A 21,128-nucleotide genomic window follows, 5' to 3' on the forward strand; every position below is an offset into this window, starting at 1 on the left:
TGAGCCATTTTACTAATAGTAGAATATTCTTCTTCTGGGCTGGGGCATCATTCATTTTACTTGGATTTCAAGGTCATAGCTCCAGTTATACAAGTTCCCTTAACACTACTCAATTCCATTGTTGAGCCAACCTAAAGATGGTAAAAGGGATGCAATGTATTTTTTTCTATAACCATGGTGTCCAAACTAGTTTGAGCATCTTGACTAAATAATTGTCAGCTGCTTTGTTTTCGGATTATCTCAATTGGGTCCTCCATTATACACTTAAAAACAAACCTGCATTGGAAACTCAAGATATTAGCATAAATTTGTTACACCCTGTGCGTCCCAAGGTGACGTAATGAATATGATACAGAATATTCTTCTTCTTGGCTGGGGCACCATTCATTTTACTTGGATTTTAAGGTCATAACTCCAGTTATACAAGTTCCCTTAACACTACTCAATTCCATTGTTGAGCCAACCTAAAGATGGTAAAAGGGATGCAATGTATTTTTTTCTATAACCATGGTATCCAAACCAGTTTGAGCATCTTGACTAAATAATTTCTAGCTGATTTGTTTTCGAATTGTCTTAATTGGGTCCTCCATTATACGCTTAAAAACAAACCTGCATTGGAAACTCAAGATATTAGCATACATTTGTTACACCATGTGCGTCCCAAGGCGACGTAATAAATATGAAACTTGTTTATCATAATTTAAATGAGTTTAAAGTCATAATATATCTATATATGATGTTTAGATAGAAAATATAAAGTTTGGGAAAAATCGAATTAAAGTTGCGGAAAAACCAACTAAGGATTTGCCTTGTAATGGAGCTTTTTGAGCAATAAATTTCGTGTGATATATGAGATCTTTTTGGGACATATTATATACCAAATTGAAGATCTACGAGTCTATTTTAAAGCTCATTAAACCGTTCATCGATACGATATAGGAGTAGAGAGATATCCGTATTTTTGCGAGACTGTGCAAGCAGCTCGGTTGGGACCGACTTGAGATGGCCACCGGCCCTACGTCTTTTAAAAGATGTTTCAGCCTCATTTCGGGTCATTTCTCACCTAAATTTCATCCAAAAGCTCTCCAAAACCCTCCCTAACATATTCCAAGATACCAAGATCGAAACTCAAGGGAAATCAACTCAAATCAACATCAAAGATCTTAAAGACTACAAGAGAATACTTCTATGATATTGTGGTGTGATTGAGGGCTATTGTGAGCTAAGTTGAGATACAGTTTCGAGTTGTAGCTGCTGTCTAAGGTTAATCTTGTGTTGGTTGTGTTTTTTGAGTGAAAAACCATAAGATAGCACTTGAAAGAATATGGGATATGGTTGTCTTTTTGGTTGGACTATTTTGTGGCTAAATATATGGTTTGTGGTGGCTGGAAATTGTGAGAAATAATTTGATAATGTTGTGGCTGCTGTTGTTAAGTTTTTTCTAGGAGTTAATTAAGTTGATTGAAGAAGAAAAGATGAAAAACAAGTAATTGGCGATAAACATTAAGGTGCTAGATGTATGGGGCTGTTTTGGAAGACATTTTGTGGATGTTTTGAACTAGAAATAATATAGTACATATAAGTATGATGTTATGAAGGTTGTAAATTAATTTACGGAATAAGAGTTGGATTCAATTTATATCTTGTTATGAGTAAAAACGAGCTTGCCGCTCAATATGATTATTAAGATAATCAGAGAAACTCATATTGGATTATATTGTTGTTCTTGTTATTGTTGGTTATAGTTGTTGTTGGGTTGTTGATGACCCTTAGTGGTCTTTGCAATGTATTAAAAATAGGGGAGTTTCTGCCCAATTTTTCTTAAGCCATACGGCTAGCCAAATACGATGGTATGACATTATATGTTAACGGCAATATCATTTCACTTGTTGTAGATGCAAGAAGTTGTGTTAAGCTTGGTTGAGTAATAAGTAAGAGATAATACATGTATGTTAAGGCTATCCTTTCTTTCCTTTTGGCATGATCCATATGATACAACGAAAAGAGCAAGCACGCCACTTTCACGAATGATTCTATTCCTAGAAGTACTACAGTTACCTATGTTCTTGATTCCCCATATGTCCTACTATCATATCGTATGTTCATGGGTCTCATGACATTCCAAGAGATCTTATTAACTTATTTCATTATGCACTGCATTCATTTATACATGTATATTGACCCATGACCAGATGGCGTTATATACGCGTATAGTATATGTATATGGGGTATGGGAAAAGGTTATGGCGTTATATACGCACCACCACCTGATCAGCTAGTATACATTTATGATTTCGCCCACAGAGGCTGAGATGATATGATAGGATGCCCTCAGGGGTTTGATGATATTTTATACACATATACCTATGCATGATATGACATTTATACACATACGCATGACATTATAAATATTTTCATGATTCACAGAGTTATTCAGACTTAGAGGTTGAGTTCTTTACTCTATGTTTCTTTCATGCCTTTTATATATTGATTTTTATACCTTACATACTCGGTACATTATTCGTCCTGACGCCCCTATTGCCTGGGGGCCTGTGTTTCATGCCCACAGTTGCCGGTAGACAGGCTGACGTTCCCCCTCCTTAGGATCCTAGCTCAGTGAGAGTTGGTGTGCTCCATTCAATCCAGAGCTGCTATTATGTTTTCGTACGATACTTTTGTATACATATAAGGGTATGACGGGGTCCAATCCCATCCTTTATATAGTTTTACACTCTATTAGAGGTCTGTAGACAGTCATCTATAGTTGGATAGTATGTGGCCTTGTCGGCTCGCCCTACTGTATTTCGCATGTATATGTATATATGTCTTTCGAGTATGTCTCCTCACGTAAGTTATTCACATGATTCAGCAGTTTAGGGGAAGATGTTATGCATGACCTACACTTATTTCATGTTTATATCTTAGACGTATGCTTAAGGGTGTTCGGTAGGTAGAACTCGGGCACTCATCAAAGTCCATTAGTTTGGGTCGTGACAATAGTGGTATTAGAGCAGTTCCATCCTAGGGTTGTCTGTAGACTGTGTCTAGTAGAGTCTTGTTTATGAGTGTGTTGTGCACCACACTTATAAATAGGAGGCTGCGAGACATATAGGATGTTACCCTCCCTTCTTATCTTAGATCGTGCGATATAAGAATTCATTTTCCTAAAGTTATGTTATGTTTTCAGCGATGCCCAAGAAGGCTACAACTGCCCAGAAGGGCAAGTCCGTGGATGATGAGACTACAAGCCAAGCGCCACCAGTTACCAGGGCTTGGGGAGAGTCACATACTGAGAATCCATCTCAGACTTCACATACCCTACCTTCTCCGGAAGAGATCCGAGGGGCACCAACTCCAGCGCCAACCCCAGTACCCCCAGTTCCTCAGCCAGAGGCACAGGGTCCAGAGATGAGAGATGTTATTCAGCTATTGACTCGACTAGTGGCCGCACATGCTCGACGCCAGGAGGTAGGTATCAGTCATGCAGATAGGGCCATCAATGCGAGGGTTCACGATATCATTAATGCGAGGCCACTACAACTGAGTCAGTTGAGCTAGCTTAATTGGTACGAGTCTTGGGAGTTGTCCAGAGGTGAGAATGCCCCTCCAGCAGTATGACAAGAGCTTACAGAGGCTTTTATTCATCATTATTTGCCACCAGAGCTTAGACATGCCAGAGTTGATAGGTTCTTGACCCTTCGGCAGGGTAATATGAGTGTTCGGGAGTACAACCTTCAGTTAGATTCTTTTGCTAGGTATACTCCCACTATTGTAGCTAAGATGGAGAATCGGGTTCACCGGTTCGTGATGGGGTTGGAGGTGCACTTGCTTAATGACTGTATGTCGGTCTCACTTCAGCCAGGCATAGATATTTCTCGTATTCAGGCATACGCTCAAGGTGTAGAGGAGCGTAAGTAGCAGAGGGCCGATTGTGAGAATGATAGGGGCCAGATTAGGAGAGCGAGATCTTCAGGTCCTTCTAGTGAGTTTCGAGGTGGTCAGCGATAGTAGTACCCGAGGTATCCAGCCCAACCATCGGCTAGTGCACCCCCTCAGTTTACCGGTAGGAGATTGGATAGTTCTACATATTTAGGGCCTAGTCAGAGTTTCAGGGCCTCTAGTTCTCAGTATAGGGGTGAGTTAAGTCAGATGAGGCCATCCTTGCCACAATGTGCTCGGTGTGGTAAGCAGCATGCCAGGTAGTCCCTTGTAGGTTTGAGTGTTTTTTATACTTGTGGTTATCCAGGCCACGTTATGAGAGATTGTCCGACGAGAGGTGGTGCTGGTATAGCTCAGATAGCGAGATATATAGCTAGTTCGTCATCATCAGTACGCCCCCTGGGTAAGGTTCACAGGCACCATCTAGTCGTGGTAGAGGCAGAAGTGGAGCATCTAGCTCGAATGGTCCTCAGAACTGTATTTATGCATCAACAGGTCGACAGGATTAGGAGTCATAACCTAATATTGTTACAGGTATATTATCAGTCTCCTCATATGATGTATATGCATTGATTGATCCAGGTTTCACCTTATCGTACGTCACTCTGTTGGTTGCAAGTAAGTTTGGGATAGAACCTGAGTTGATTGAACCTTTTGAGGTGTCTACACCTGTAGGGGATCTAGTGATAGCTAGACGGGTATATAAAGACTGTATAATAGTAGTTCATAGTCATTCTATAGTAGCAGACCTGATTGAGTTAGATATGGTGAAATTTGATATTATAATAGGTATGGATTGGTTGGCTTCTTGTTAGGCTAATGTTGATTGTAGATCAAAGACGGTTCGGTTCCAGTTTCTAGGGAGCCAATTCTGAAGTGGAAAGGTAATATTGCATCGCCAAGAGGTAGATTTATTTTCTATCTCAAGGCAAGGAAGATGATCAGAAAGGGCTATATTTATCACTTAGTTCGGGTACAGGATATGAAAGCAGAGTCACCGACCCTTCAGTCTATCCCGGTGGTTAATGAGTTTCCCGATGAGCTTCCAGGCCTTCCGCCAGAGTGGGAGATTGAGTTTTCTATTGACACATTACCAGATACCCAGCCGATATCTATTCCTCCATATAGAATGGCACCTGCAGAGATGAGAGAGTTGAAAGAACAACCGAGGGATTTGCTTGAATAAGGCTTTATCAGACCTAGTACATCACCGTGGGGAGCACATGTATTATTTGTAAGAAAGAAAGATGGTTCCTTATGGATGTGTATTGATTACAGGTAGTTGAATAAGGCGACGATCAAGAATAAGTACTCGCTCTCGAGAATTGATGATTTATTTGATCTGTTACAGGGTACCAGATGTTTCTCGAAGATAGACTTGAGGTCTGGGTACCATCAGGTAAGGGTTAAAGAGAAAGATATTCTGAAGATAGCATTCAGGAGCAGATACGGGCACTTTGAGTTTTGAGTTATGTCATTCGGGTTGACCAATGCCCCAGCAATATTCATGGACTTGATGAACTGTGTGTTCAGACCCTTTCTAGATCAGTTCATGATTGTATTTATAGATGATATTTTGGTTTACTCCCATTCAGAGGCGGAGCATGCAGATTATTTTACTGTACTCAGAGTTCTACAAGAAAGGAAGTTGTATGCAAAATTCTCTAAATGTGAATTCTGGTTGAATTATGTAGCCTTCCTTGGTCATATTATTTCAGGTGAGGGTATCCGGGTTGATACACAGAAAATTGAGGCTGTGAAGACTTGGCCTATACCCATGACACCGACGGAGGTTCGTAGCTTCCTGGGTTTGGCAGTTTATTACAAGAGATTTGTAGAGGGTTTTTCTTCTATTTCAACACCATTGACAAAGTTGACTCAGAAGGAAACTAAGTTTCAGTGGACTGATACTTGTGAGCGGAGTTTCCAGGCATTGAAGGACAGATTGACTTCAGCACCGGTTCTAACACTTACATAAGGAACCGATGGTTATGCTATCTATTGTGATGCTTCGGGCATTTGATTGGGTTGTGTATTGATGCAGCATGGTAAGGTTGCCGCTTACGCTTCTAGACAACTAAGAAACCATGAGAAGAATTACCCGACCCACGATTTAGAGTTAGCCGCGGTGATTCATGCACTAAAGATCTGGAGGCACTATTTGTATGGCATTCATGTTGATATTTATACATACCATAAAAGCCTTCAGTATATATTCAAGGAAAAGGAATTGAATTTACGTCATAGGCGATGGTTGGAGCTACTGAAAGACTATGATGTTGATATTTTATGCCATTCAGGGAAGGCGAATGTAGTAGCCGACGCCCTCAGCCATAGATCTATGGGTAGCCTATCATATTTACAACCAGAGAAGAGTGAGTTGACTCGTGAGATTCATCAGCTAGCTAATCTTGGAGTTCGATTACTAGATTCATGTGGTACCGGAGTTACTATTCAGGACACGACAACATCCTCTCTAGTAACTAAAGTGAAGGAACGCCAGTATGAAGATCCTGTGCTAGCTCACTTGTCACGACCCAAAATCCCACCACAGGAGTCGTGATGGCACCTAGTCTCTAAGACTAGGTAAGCCGATTTCCATTAAATTTTTTTTGAAGCCATTTTTTTTGAATTAAATAAATAATCAAAACTAACAGCGAAAATAATTACAATATACATCTCCCAAGACTGGTAGTACTGAGTCACGAACTCTAATTGAAGACATAGAATGATCACGAGGACCGAATATACAATACTGTTTGATTACAAATTAATAGTACAATAAAATGAAAAGACTCCAAGGGACTGCAACAACCAAGCAGCTCTACCTTGAATCCTTACGATACCGCTTTAACTCTGCTCAAGTCCGTTATCTTCAATACCTGGCTCTGCACAAAAATGTGCAGAAGTGTAGAGTGAGCACATCACAGCGGCGCCCAATAAGTATCAAGACTAACCTCAATGGAGTAGAGACGAGGTACAGTCAAGACACTCACTAGTCTAATAACCTGTGCAATATAATATACAAAATAATAGAAAATAAATAATCATAAAGGCAGGATAAAACAACCAGTGATATGCACAATAGAAAACAAGAATACCATTAATATCACTCAATAATTAATAAACACAATTACACCCAATTAAATCAAGCCCTTCAAATGAATGTCTTTCACATAGTTCTTCCAGATAACTCTTTTTCAAATATAATTTTCTCAAATAATTATTTTTCAAATATAATACTTTCAATAAATCTTTTCAAATACAATTTCCTCAAATAAATATCTTTCAAAATACAATTCTTTTATATAATACTTTCTAAGTAAAAATGCTTCCAAATAAATATTTTGAATATAATTCTTTCAATTAAAAAATCACCATGTGACACCTCATTTCAAAATCATCAAAATACGGGTCTCAGCCCATTTTCATATTTCAAAGGCACTTCGTGCCCATAATTAAATCATCATATCTGCCCGGCACCTCGTGTCCTCATTTCATATCACAACTGCACGGACAATTCACGTGCCAAATATCATTATCATTTCATCACAGCACCTCGTGCCGACATTTTATATCACAACTGCATGGACAATTCACGTGCCAATATCCCCATTTCATATCACAATTCACGGCACTTCGTGCCCACATTTTATTTTTTAAACCGCCTAGCAATAGCCACAGGCTCCCAATTTCAACATAAATCAGATTATTATCAATTTACTAACAAAAAGACAAGTTGCACAAGGTATAAAAATAAACACAAGAAAATCACAACATCACATGAAAATTGTCAACACCACAATCCCACATCATCACATATCGTCCCTGACAATAGCCACCCTTATCGCTCCGCCCAGACAATACCAATAGCCACCCTTATCGCTCTTATTGCCACCCTAATCGCTCCTATAGCCACCCTTATCGCTCCGTCCAGACAATACCAATAGCTACCTTTATCGCTCCTATTGCCACCCTTATCTCTCCTATAACTACCCTTATCGCTCAGCCCAGACAATATTCTAACAAACACAACAGTGAAATGCCACCCTTATAACCACATAATATCAACGGTGAAATGCCACCCTTATCTCTCCAAAATAACAACTCACACAACACAACAATTTATACGGGAAATTATCACAGCAACATAATAAAATTAATTCATATCACAATTTGCCCAATGGCCACAACCAAATTCCAAAGATATGACAAAATCAATTAATTTCACAACAAATAGCCCAAGGATCCACACAATATATATAACACCCAAAATCAATCAATGGAGATAGAAATTACTCAACATAAAGCAAAGTCTTCATAAAATTCAAATTTTCAATAATTATATAAACACCTCTTCTTAAGCTCATTTAATTAATTATTTGCAGAGAAAAATTCATATTGAAATTAATTTTCAAGAAATATTAAACCAACAATACTCACGAAATTTCATAAATATTTCAAGTAACAATCACATCAAATTATCATATAAAAACAAATTCAACAATAAGGATTTAGGCATGGCAAACAGATGATTTAATAATTTTTCACAATTTCCCAATTTACTACACAAAAATGCCTAAGACTTTAATTCAATGAATATTTTTGCACGTATAATCCCGAGTACGTACTCGTCACTTCGCGTACATAGTTTTTGACATTTCACAAATGGCACATAAGACTCAATGCCTAAGGGGTAATTCCCCCACTCGAGGTTAAGCAAGACACTTACCTTTTTGAAGTTAGACTGATATTCCAAAATAGCCTTCTTGCTTGAATTGACCTCCGGACAGCTCAAATCTATCCAAATTAATTGTATAACTTCAGTAAAATTTATCGGAAACAATTCAGGATAATAATGCGTTGACATAAAATCTTATTCCAAAAAGTCAACAAAAGTCAACGCGGGGCCACCCCTCGGAACCCGACAAAATTGTCATGAAATCCGAACACCCATTCCGATACGAGTTCAACCATACCAATTTTATCTAATTCCAATAACAACTCGACCTCCAAATCTTAATTATTCATTTTCAAATCCCTAAGTTCAAACCCCCGATTTACACCTCAAAAACATGTAATCTAATCGGATTATTCGATGATAATTCAATATTATGGAGTAGAAATGATTACAAGGTACTTACCTCAAGTTTTCCCGTGAAAACCTTGCCCAAAAATCGCCCAACCCGAGCTTGAAATGCCCAAAAATGGCAAAAGCTCGGAACCCCTCTATTTTTGTATTGCCCAGGGGTTTTCGCATCCGCGGTGATTTCTTCGCACCTGCGGTAATGTTTTCGCACCCACGGCCTTTGGGACCCATCCGAACATACCAACAAGTTCCATAACATAACACGGACCTACTCGAGGCCTTAAATCATATCAAACAACATCAAAACGACGAATCGCACCTCAAATCAAAATCTATAAACTTTGAACTTTCAAATTCTATATCTTGTGCCGAAACATATCAAATCAATCCGGAATGACTTCAAATTTTGCACACAAGTCATAAATGACATAATGAAGTTATTCAAATTTTCAGAATAATATTTCGACCCCGATATCAAAAAGTCAACCCCCCGGTCAAACTTTCCAAAAATTCAACTTTCGGCATTTCAAGCTTAATTCCACTACAGACCTCCAAATAATTTTCCCGACACACTCCCTAAGTCCAAAAGCACCATACGGAGCTATTGACATCATCAAAATTTCATTCCGGAGTCGTTTTCTCATAAGTCAACTCTCCGGTCAACTCTTTCCATTTAAGCTTCAAATTAAGGATTGTTCGTTTAATTAAATTCCAAATCTTTAGTAAATCAAACTCAACCATACCCGCAGGTCATAATACATATTGCGAAGCTGCCCGAGACCTTAAGTCATTGAACGGGGCGTAAATTCTTAAAACGACAAGTTGGGTTGTTACATCACTATAGAGATACAACCCCTCAAAAGGAGAAGACCCCATTTGAGATTACAGGAGATGGAGTCCTCAAATATCGAGGTCAACTATGTGTTCCTAATGTGGCAGGGTTGCGCCAGCAGGTTATGGGAGAAGCTCACTATTCTCGTTATTTTATTCATCCAGGAGCGACGAAGATGTATCATGATATCGGGGGAATATACTGGTGGGACGGAATGAAGAAGGATATAGCAGAGCTTGTTGCTTAATGCTCTAATTGTCAGCAGGTTAAGATTGAGCATCAGAAACCCGATAGATTATTGCAGGCTATAGAGATTCTGACTTGGAAATGGGAAGTGATTAATATGGATTTCATCATAGTCTTACCTCGTACCAAGTGTAAGTTCGATTCTATACGGGTTATTGTTGATAGACTTACAAAATTAGCTCATTTTCTGTATGTCAGGACTAGGTATTTAGCAGAAAAATATGCAAGGTTTTACATTAAGGAAATAGTACGACTTCATGGTGTCCCTATATCTATTATCTCAGATAGAGGTACTCAGTTTACAACTAATTTCTGGAGGTCCTTCCAAAAAGGATTGGGGACTCAAGTAAGTCTTAGTACAACATTTCATCCCCAGACAGACGGTCAGGTTGAGCGTACTATTCAGACTAGAGGATATGCTATGGGCTTGTGTGATGAACTTCAAGGGTAGCTGGGATAATCATCTTCCACTTATTGAGTTTGCATATAATAATAGTTATCATTCCAGCATTCAGATGGCTCCATACTAAGCTCTTTACGGACGAAAGTGTAGGTCTCCTATCAAATGGTTAGAGATTGGGGAAACTAAGTTAGTAGGACCAGAGTTGGTACAGCAGGAAATTAAGAAGATTAAGCTTATGAGTGAAAGGCTATTAGCAGCTCAGAGTCGTCAGGAGTCCTATGCAGATATTTGACGATGAGACTTGGAGTTTCAGGTAGACGACTGGGTATTCTTAATGGTATCACCGATGAAAGGCATTATGAGATTAGGTAAGAAAGGAAAGCTTAGCCCTCGGTACATTGGACATTATAAGATTAGACGCAGAGTAGGCCAAGTATCATATGAGTTAGACTTGCCTTCCAACTTGGAGTTTGTACATCTAGTCTTTCATGTGTCTATGCTACTTAAGTGTATTGGAGATCAATCTAAAGTCATTCCAGTTGATGATGTTCAGGTTACAGAGCAGCTATCATATGAGGAAGCTCCCATTGCTATACTAGATAGACAAGTTCGGAGATTGAGAACTAAGGATGTAGCTTCGGTTAAAGTACTTTGGAGAAATAATAACGTGGAGGAGATGATTTGGGAAGCTGGAGAAGAAATGAAGACTAGGTATCCTCACTTGTTTCCGCTTCCGGAGGAGGATCAGACCGAGACATCACAGCCTTTAGGTACGTATATGATACTTGACTCTTATGTTAGTTATTATTATTGGTCGTGTGAGGCTATTGGTGTTATTGATGATTGTGGCCCTGTGTGGCTTTGTATTGTTAGGTTTGATATGTGACAGGTTGGTAGTAGTACCGTTACAGAGGAGACTCTGCCAAAATTTCTATAGATTTCTGGGAGTTTAATATTCGAGGACGAATGTTTCTAGTGGGGAAGATTGTTACACCATGTGCGTCCCAAGGTGATGTAATGAATATGAGACTTGTTAATCATAATTTAAATGATTTTAAAGTCATAATATGTCTATATATGATGTTTGGATAGGAAATATAAATTTTGGGAAAAATCGGATTAAACCGTTCATCGATACGACATCGAAGTAGAGAGATACCTGCATTGTTGCGAGACTATGCAAGCAACTCGGTTGGGACCCACTTGATGGCCACCGACCCTACGTCTTTTAAAAGATGTTTCAGCCTCATTTCGGTCTATTTCTCACCCAAATTTCATCCAAAATCTGTCCAAAACCCTACCTAACATATTCCAAGATCCCAAGAACCAAACTCAAGGAAAATCAACTCAAATCATCATCAAAGGTCTTAAAGACTACAAGAGAATGCTTATATGATGTTGTGGTGTGATTAAGGGCTATTGTGAGCTATGTTGAGATGGGGTTTCGAGTTATAGCTGTTGTCCAAGGTATGTATAACATCTTCTTGATTTTACCTAAGGTTAATCTTGTGTTGGTTGTGTTGTTTGAGTGAAAAACCATAAGATAGCACTTGAAAGAACATGGGATAATGTTGTGGCTGCTGTTGTTAAGTTTTTTCTAGGTGTTAATTAAGTTGATTGAAGAAGAAAAGATGAAAAACAAGTGATTGATGACAAAAAATAAGGTGCTAGATGTATGGGGCTGTTTTGGAAGGCATTTTGTGGATGTTTTGAATTAGAAATAATATAGTACATATGAGTATGATGTTCTGAAGGTTGTAAACTAATTTATGGAATAAGAGTTGGATTCAATTTATATCTTCTTATGAATAAAAACGAGATTGCCGCTCAATATGATTGTTAAGATAATCAGAGAAACTCATATTGGATAATATTGTTGTTGTTGCTATTGTTGGTTATAGTTGTTGTTGTTAGGTTGTTGATGACCTTTATTAGTCTTTGGGATGTATTAAAAATAGGGGAGTTGCTGCCCGATTTTCCTTAAGCCATACGACTAGCCAAATACGATGGTACGACATTATATGTTAACGACAATATCATTTCAGTTGTTGTAGATGCAAGAAGTTGTGTTGAGCTTGGTTGAGTAATAAGTAAGAGATAATACAGGTATGTTAAGGCTATCCCTTCTTTCCTTTTGATATGATCCATATGATACAACGAAACGAGCAAGCACGCCACTTTCACGAATGATTCTATTCATAGAAGTACTAGGGTTGCCTATGTTCTTGATTCCCCATATGTCCTACTATCATATCGTCTGTTCATGGGTCTCATGACATTCCGAGAGATCTTATTGACTTATTTCATTATGCACCGCATTCATTTATAAATGTATATTGACCCATGTCCAGATGGTGTTATATACGCACCACCGCTGATCAGCTGGTATACGTTTATGATTTCGCCCACAGAGGCTGAGATGATATGATGGGATGCCCTCAGGGGCTTGATGATATTATGTACACATATACCTATGCATGATATGACATTTATACGCATACGCATGACATTATAAATATTTTCATGATTCACGGAGCTATTCAGACTTACAGGTTGAGTTCTTTACTCAATGTTTCTTTCATGCCTTTTATATATTGATTTTTATGCCTTACATACTCGGTACATTATTCGTACCTGCAGGTGTAGGTAGGCAGGCTGACGGTCCCCCTCCTTAGGATCCTAGCTCAGTGAGAGTTGATGTGTTCCATTTGATCCGGAGCTGCTATTGGATTTTGGTACGATACGTTTGTATTTATATAAGGGTAGTTTTACACTCTATTAGAGGACTGTAGACAGTCATCTATAATTGGATAGTATGTGGCCTTGTCGGCTCGCCCTACTGTATTCCACATGTATATGTATATATGTCTTTCGAGTATGTATCCTCACGTATGTTATTCACATGATTCAGCTGTTTAGGGGCAGATGTTATGCATCACCTACACTTATTTCATGTTTATATCTTAAACATATGCTTAAGGGTGTTCGGTAGGTAGAACTCGAGCACTCATCAAAGTCCATCAGTTTGGGTTGTGACAACATTCCATGCGACCAGGGGCGCATTTGCCATACGACATATGGGTACGCATGAACCCAATACTTTTGCCTAGATAGTGTGTATGTGTTAAAAATTTCACTAAATATCTATAGATATTTAATTGTGAACCGAGTTATTATTATAAATTTACTTAAAGTTATCATAGGAACTCATAAAATTCAAATCTTGAATCTCCCTCTGCATGCGACATTACATATGCCAGCTTCCAGCATCTAAACAACAACATACCCATTATAATCCCATATAATGGGGTCTGGGGAGGATAGTGTGTACGCAGACTTTACCCTTACCTTTGTGGAGGTAGAGAAGGTGTTTCCAATAGACTCTCGGCTTAGGCAAGCATAGGTACCACAATAATAACAAGAAACAATACGGGACAACACCGAAAAACCATGTAAAAGCAGCATACACAACAAGATAGTAAGATGATCGAAATGTAAAAAAAACCGACATGTATTCATATAAGACTACTACCAACCAAATGCGAGAGTACGTACTAATACTACCGGTCTGAATAATCTAGACTACCTAACCTACTATCCTAATCTTCGACCTACACACCTTCCTATCATAGGTTATGTCCTTGGTCAGCTGTAGCTGCGCCATATCATGCCTAATCATCTCACCCCAACTCTTCTTTGGCCTACCTCTACCTCTCCTAAGCCCTCCAATGTCAACCTCTCAGACCTCTTTACCGGAGCATCTATGCTTATCCTCTTCACATGTCCAAACCATCTAAGTCGTGCTTCTTGCATCTTTTCCTTAATAGGGGCCACACCCACCTTGTCCCGAATAACTTCATTCCGAATCTTATCTAATCTGGTATGCCCGCACATCCATCTCAACATCCTCATCTCTGCTACCTTTCTCTTTTGGACGTGAGAGCTATTGACTGGCCAACACTCAACCCCATACAACATAGCCGGTCTGACCACCGCTCTATAAAACATGCCTTTAAGTTTTGGTAGTACTTTTTTGTCACACAAAACACTGAAAGCAAGTCTTCATTTCATCCATCCCGCCCAATACGATATGTGACATCTTCATCAATCTCCCCATTCCCTGTAAAATAGACCCAAGGTACTTAAAACTCCCCCTCCTAGGGATGACTTCTGAATCCAGCCTCACCTCCTCTTCCACTCCTTGAGTAGCACTGCTAAACTTACACTCCAAGTATTCTATCTTGGTTTTGCTCAACATGAAACCTTTAGACTCCAGGGTCTGTCTCCACACTTCTAACCTCGCATTAATACCGTCTCGCATCTCGCCAATCAAAATAATGTCGTCTGCAAATAACATGAACCACGACACCTCCCCTTGGATATAGCGAGTCAGTACGTCCATTGGTAGGGCAAACAAAAAAGGGCTGAGTACCGACCTCTGATGCAACCCCATCATGATCGGAAAATGGTCTGAGACCCCTCCCACTGTCCTCACACAGATCTTCGCTCTCTCATATATGTCTTTAATTACCCTAATGTAGGCCACATGTACCCCTCTAGCCTCCAAACATCTCCACAGAACCTCCCTCGGGACTTTAGCGTAAGCTTTTTCTAAATCGATGAAGACCATATGCAAGTCACTCTTCCTCTCCCTATTTTGTTCCATCAGTGTCCTAACAAGGTGAATGGCTTCCGTAGTCAAACGTCCTGGCATAAACCCAAACTGGTTCTCGAAAATAGACACTCTTCTCCTCACCCTTAGCTCCACCATCCTCTCCCATACCTTCATAGTATGACTAACCAGCTTAATACCCCGATAGTTATTGCAATTTTGGATAGCATCCTTATTCTTGTACACATGAACCTTCGTGCTCCATCTCCACTTTTCGGGCATCTTTTTCGTCCTAAAAATGACATTAAATAACCTAGTAACCCACTCCAAGCCCGCCCTGCCCACACTCTTCCTAAACTCCACCGGGATCTCATTTGGTCCGGTAGTGCTGCCCCTGCTCATCTTACGCCTAGCCCCCCCAACCTCCTCAACTCTAATCCGCCTGCAATACCCAAAGTCGCAACGACTCTCGGAGGATCCCAAATCACCCAGAACAATGTCTTTGTTCCCATGCTCGTTCAGGGGCGTATCTATGTTAGCAAATGTGTGGCACATGCACCCATCCTCTTGCCAAGTAAAAGCAGATTTTATGTAGAAATTTTCAATGGTTTAGCCATAGAGAGTAGATGGCACCCATGCTCAAATTTTGGCATTGGTGCCTCCGGTCGAGACCCTATGGACACACATTAATATAATACTACGTATTTAGTTTGTACCTCGTAGCTCTTTTTTGTTTTAGTTCTATTTTTTTCCTTCTTATCATTTTTCCTTTTTTATCTCCTTCTCCAAGTTTCATGGTAAACAACAACTTAAGGAGTCGGAAATTAAACTACTTATTACTTCCATTGAGATTTGTCTTATCTTGAACCACTATAAATTGGTTTTATTATAAATAATTTATGCGACAATAAGATCTAAGTCTATGATGAGACTTGTTTAAATATTTTTATCCCAAATTATTGCTTAAACATATTTGAATTTCAATCAAATTATTAAAATTCTTTTTCAAAATTTATAGGATTAAATATACTTTTCTTTTTTTGGATAAGCAAGTCACATATAAAGAACTTGTCATATGCTCTAAGAGCTTTTTGATATTTTCATTTTCTTTTAGCTATAAAATTTGCAAAGTTTCAATTTTTACGGTATTAAATTTTCATTAGTATTCTACTTTTCCTTTTTATTTTGAATTATATGCTAAAGCCTGAACATGTTTTAAGATAAATATTATGCAATGATTGTCGAATTATAATTGATAATATTAATGACAAACACAGATTTAGAATAGTAAGATTATAGATTATCTCGTTGAATAATGTGAAAAATTATTAATATGTCATAAAACACTAAAACAAATATACATCACTTAATATTATGACAAGTATCGTGGTGCACCCATGGTCTTTAAATCGTGGAACCGCCTCTCTGTCCTCGTTCAAGAGACTATGGAAGTAAGTTTGCCATCTCCGACGATATGCACCTCATCCAACAAAACTCTACCTTCTTCGTCATTGATGCACTTCACTTCGTCCAAGTCACGGGTCTTTCTCTCTCTCACCTTGGCTAGCCTAAACAACCTCTTATCCCCCCCTTTACCCTCAAGTTCTTCGTATAAACGACTAAATGCTGCAGTCTTAGCTGCCGTAACCGCTGACTTCGCCTCCTTCCTAGCCAGCTTCCAGCATCTATTTTTTCAAAATTACCAAGAACCTTAAATGAATAAAAGCTAAAAGCAACTACGCTAATGAATCAAAGGACAGAGGAAAACGATCCACAAAGACGCTTCTATTTAAAATGAAGACTCTAAACCACAGACAAGAGTGGGTTGCTCTAGCGGTGAGCATCCTTCACTTCCAAACAATAGGTGTGAGTTCCAGTCACCCCAAGAACAAGGTGGGGAGTTCTTGGAGGGAGGGAGCCGAGGGTCTATCGGAAATAACCTCGCTACCCTGCGTACTCACTACCCTCCCCATACCCCACTAGTGAGATTATACTGATTGTTGTTGTTGTACTCTAAACCACAGAAGAGAGCTGACTCCCACATCATAAAAGAAAGAGTAAGCCCAAACTTCTTGTTAGATATAAAAGGTTACTTAAGCACAATGCAAAACTCATGCAACTAACGCAGTGAGCACAAAGCAACTTTTCTTTCACCTTTTACTAAAGAATACCGTGTGCGCGCTGCATTCAGTGGCATACGCCAATTTTTGGAGGGGTTCTCAAGTTGAGTGCCCCCTACAATTCCAGTTCTAATCTTTGATTTTTACTAGGGATATAAGTGGAATTAACTGGTAGACTTTGTGGGTTTTTCTATGTTAATCTTTCTGAATGAAAATTATAATTTGTTACTGCAGTTGGGAGTAACTTTCCTTTATTTATCTTTTGGAAACATATACACAACATCCGAAGCTATAAATTCTTCCCATTTGATAATAATATGAGCCTACTGATATTTATAAGTTTGAACAGAACAATAAAAACCGAGTAAGATTATCCAGCGGAATGCCCCTGCTCATCTTACGTCTAGCCCCCCCAACCTCCTCAACTCTAATCCACCTGCAATACCCAAAGTCGCAACGGCTCTCGGAGGATCCCAAATCACCCAGAACAATGTCTTTGTTCCCATCCTCTTTCAGGGGCGTATCTATGTTAGCAAATGTGGGGCACATGCACCCATCCTCTTACCAAGTAAAGGCAGATTTTATGTAGAAATTTTCAATGGTTTAGCCATAGAGAGTAGATGGCACCCATGCTCAAATTTTGGCATTGGTGCCTCCGGTCGAGACCCTATGGACACACATTAATATAATACTACGTATTTAGTTTGTACCTCGTAGCTCTTTTTTTGTTTTAGTTCTATTTTTTTCCTTCTTATCATTTTTTCCTTTTTTATCTCCTTCTCCAAGTCTTCAGGGTAAACAACAATTTAAGGAGTCAGAAATTAAACTACTTATTACTTGCATTGAGATTTGTCTTATCTTGATCCACTATAAATTAGTTTTATTATAAATAATTTATGTGACAATAAGATCTAAGTCTATGATGAGACTTGTTTTAAATATTTTTATCCAAAATTATTGCATAAACATATTTGAATTTCAATCAAATTATTAAAAAAAAATTCAAAATTTATAGGATAATATATACTTTTCTTTTTTTGGATAAGCAAGTCACATATAAAGAACTTGTCATATGCTCTAAGAGCTTTTTGATAATTTCATTTTCTTTTAGCTATAAAATTTGCAAAGTTTCAATTTTTACAATATTAAATTTTCATTAGTATTCTACTTTTCCTTTTTATTTTGAATTATATGCTAAAGCCTGAACATGTTTAATGATAAACATTTTGCAATGATTGTCGGATTATAATTGATAATATTAATGACAAACACATATTTAGAATAGTAAGATTGTAGCTTATCTCGTTGAATAATGTGCAAAATTATTAATATGTCATAAAACACTAAAAAAAATATACATCACTTAATATTATGACAAGTATCGTGCTGCACCCATGGTCTTAAAATCCGGATCCGCCTCTTTGTCCTCGTTCAAGAGACTATGGAAGTAAGTCTGTCATCTCCGACGGATATTCGCCCCATCCAACAAAACACTATCTTCTTCGTCCTTGATGCACTTCACTTGGTCCAAGTCATGGGCCTTTCTCTCTCTCACCTTGGCTAGCCTAAACAAACTCTTATCCCCGCCTTTACCCTCAAGTTCTTCGTATAAACGACTAAAGGCTGCAGTTTTAGCCACCGTAACCGCTAACTTCGCCTCCTTCCTAGCCAGCTTCCAGCATCTTTTTTTTTTTCAAAATCACCAAGAACCATAAATGAATAAAAGCTAAAAGCAACAACGCGAATGAATCAAAGGACAGAGGAGAACAATCCACAAAGTGGCTTCTATTTAAAATGTAGACTTTAAAGCATAGAGTAATTGAACAAAACAGTGAAGAGACTAAAGCGGAAGAAGAGAGCTGACTCCCACATCATAAAAGAAAGAGTAAGCCCAAACTTCTATTTTTGGAGGGGTTCTTGAATTGAGTGTCCCTACAATTCCAGTTTAATCAACAATAGCAATAACGATCCAGTAAAATCCTACAAGTGGGTTCCGGGGAGGGTAGTGAGAAACTACCTCGAGGGGTAGAGAGGCTGTTTTCGATAGACCTTCGACTACGCCCGGCACTATGAACCAGTAAATAGATGGAAAGCAAAAACAGGTCGGTACTATGAACAATTCCAGTTTTAATCATTGATGTTAATAGGGATATAAGTGGAATTAACTTGTAGACTTTGTGGGTTTTCTATGTTAAACTTTCTGGATGAACATGATAATTTATTATTGCAAAGTTGGGTGTAACTTTCACTTATTTATCTTCTGAACATTCTATTTAGGGAGTTCTTCCCTTGACAATAATATACTATAAAATTCCACGCGAATCCCCTACAATTCTCTACGCGGTGAGTACAAACTACAAAGCGAACTATTCTTTCGCCTTTTACTAAAGAATACCGTGTGTGCACTGCACTTAGCGGCACACGCCTATTTTTGGAGGGGTTCTCAAACTGAGTGCCCCTATATACAAATCTAGTTTTACTCTTTCAATGTGATATTCCTAAGTAACAAAGGTTTTTTTTTCCCTAAGGATTCTTTTCCTTTGCTTAACATCGATCGGATAATCGACGCGACGGCCAGGCACGAGCTACTCAGCTTTCCCGATGCCTATTCCGGGTACAACCAAATTCGGATGGACCCGGGCGACCAAGAATAGACTTTCTTTATCACTAAATTTGGCGCCTACTATTATAATGTAATGCCATTCGGATTAAAGAACGCTGGTGCCACCTATAAACGCATAGTAAATCGGATGTTCGAAGAACAAATAGGAAATTCAATGGAAGTTTATATTGACGACATGTTAGTTAAGTCCCTGCGAGCAGAGGACCATTTAAAACATTTGTAGGAAACCTTCGACGTATTAAAAAAATATAATATGAAGTTGAATCCGGAGAAGTACGCATTCAGGGTCGGATCGGAAAATTTCCTCGAATTCATGGTATCCAATCGGGGGATCGAGATTAATATGACAAGATCAAGGCCATAGAAGACATCACCGTGGTGGACAGCATCAAGGTCGTTCAGAGGCTGACCGGGCGTATAGCCGCCCTGCGCCGGTTCATATCAAGGTCCTCGGACAAAAGCCATTGGTTCTTCTCACTGTTGAAAAACAAGAATAATTTTTCCTGGACCTCGGAATTACAATAAGCTTTGGAAGAACTCAAACGATACCTTTCGAGTCCGCCACTGCTCCACACTCTGAAGATGGATGAGCAACTGTACCTCTACTTGGTAGTGTCCGAGGTGGCGGTAAGTGGAGTTTTGGTCCTGGAAGAGGAAGGTATGTAATTTCCTATTTACTATGTCAGTAAAACTCTAGGTGAGGCCGAAACAAGGTATCCTCACCTGAAAATATTGGCGCTCTCTTTGCTAAGCGCCTCCAGAAAACTAAAACCGTACATTAAATGCCACCCTATATATGTCATAACCTTTTACCCACTGAGGAACATCATGCACAAGCTCGAGCTCTCGGGCCTATTGGCCAAATGAGCCGTCAAAATCAGCGGGTATGATATCGAGTATTGACCCCGAACTGCCATAAAATCTCAAATTTTGGATGACTTTGTGGCCGACTTTACGCCGGCCTTAGTGCCCGAAGTTAAAAGAGAATTATTGTTAGCCTCAGGGGCTACCTCAAGAATTTGGACCCATTTTACGAATGATGCCTGTTATAGCTATCAACTCTCAATTACCCACTCAATACCTCTCGGTCAGAGTGGTTTTGCCCAATTTAGCTCCAACATCCAGCATTCCTGTAATTTTGCACATTTCATTAGTATCGGGAATGTAATTCAATGCTTTTAGACTAAAATAAAAGCTAAAAGGCGCTAACAAGTAGTCAAAATCCCCACCTATCAGCGCCTCAAACACAAAAGGGTCCAAGCTC

General features: G+C 39.0%; 2 non-coding genes across 2 annotated transcripts; both read left to right on the plus strand.

Annotated features, from left to right (window-relative positions):
• The first annotated feature begins 17,238 nt into the window (after window positions 1-17,238).
• LOC117277563 (U5 spliceosomal RNA) lies at window positions 17,239-17,354 on the plus strand. The gene has a single exon (XR_004507864.1). It is a non-coding gene; the product is annotated as a U5 spliceosomal RNA (small nuclear RNA).
• Window positions 17,355-19,575: 2,221 nt separating this feature from the next.
• Window positions 19,576-19,698, plus strand: LOC117279513 (U5 spliceosomal RNA). The gene has a single exon (XR_004509932.1). It is a non-coding gene; the product is annotated as a U5 spliceosomal RNA (small nuclear RNA).
• Window positions 19,699-21,128: the final 1,430 nt, after the last annotated feature.

Source organism: Nicotiana tomentosiformis, chromosome 8 (genome assembly GCF_000390325.3).
Source record: "Nicotiana tomentosiformis chromosome 8, ASM39032v3, whole genome shotgun sequence".
NCBI classification, from domain to species: domain Eukaryota; kingdom Viridiplantae; phylum Streptophyta; class Magnoliopsida; order Solanales; family Solanaceae; genus Nicotiana; species Nicotiana tomentosiformis.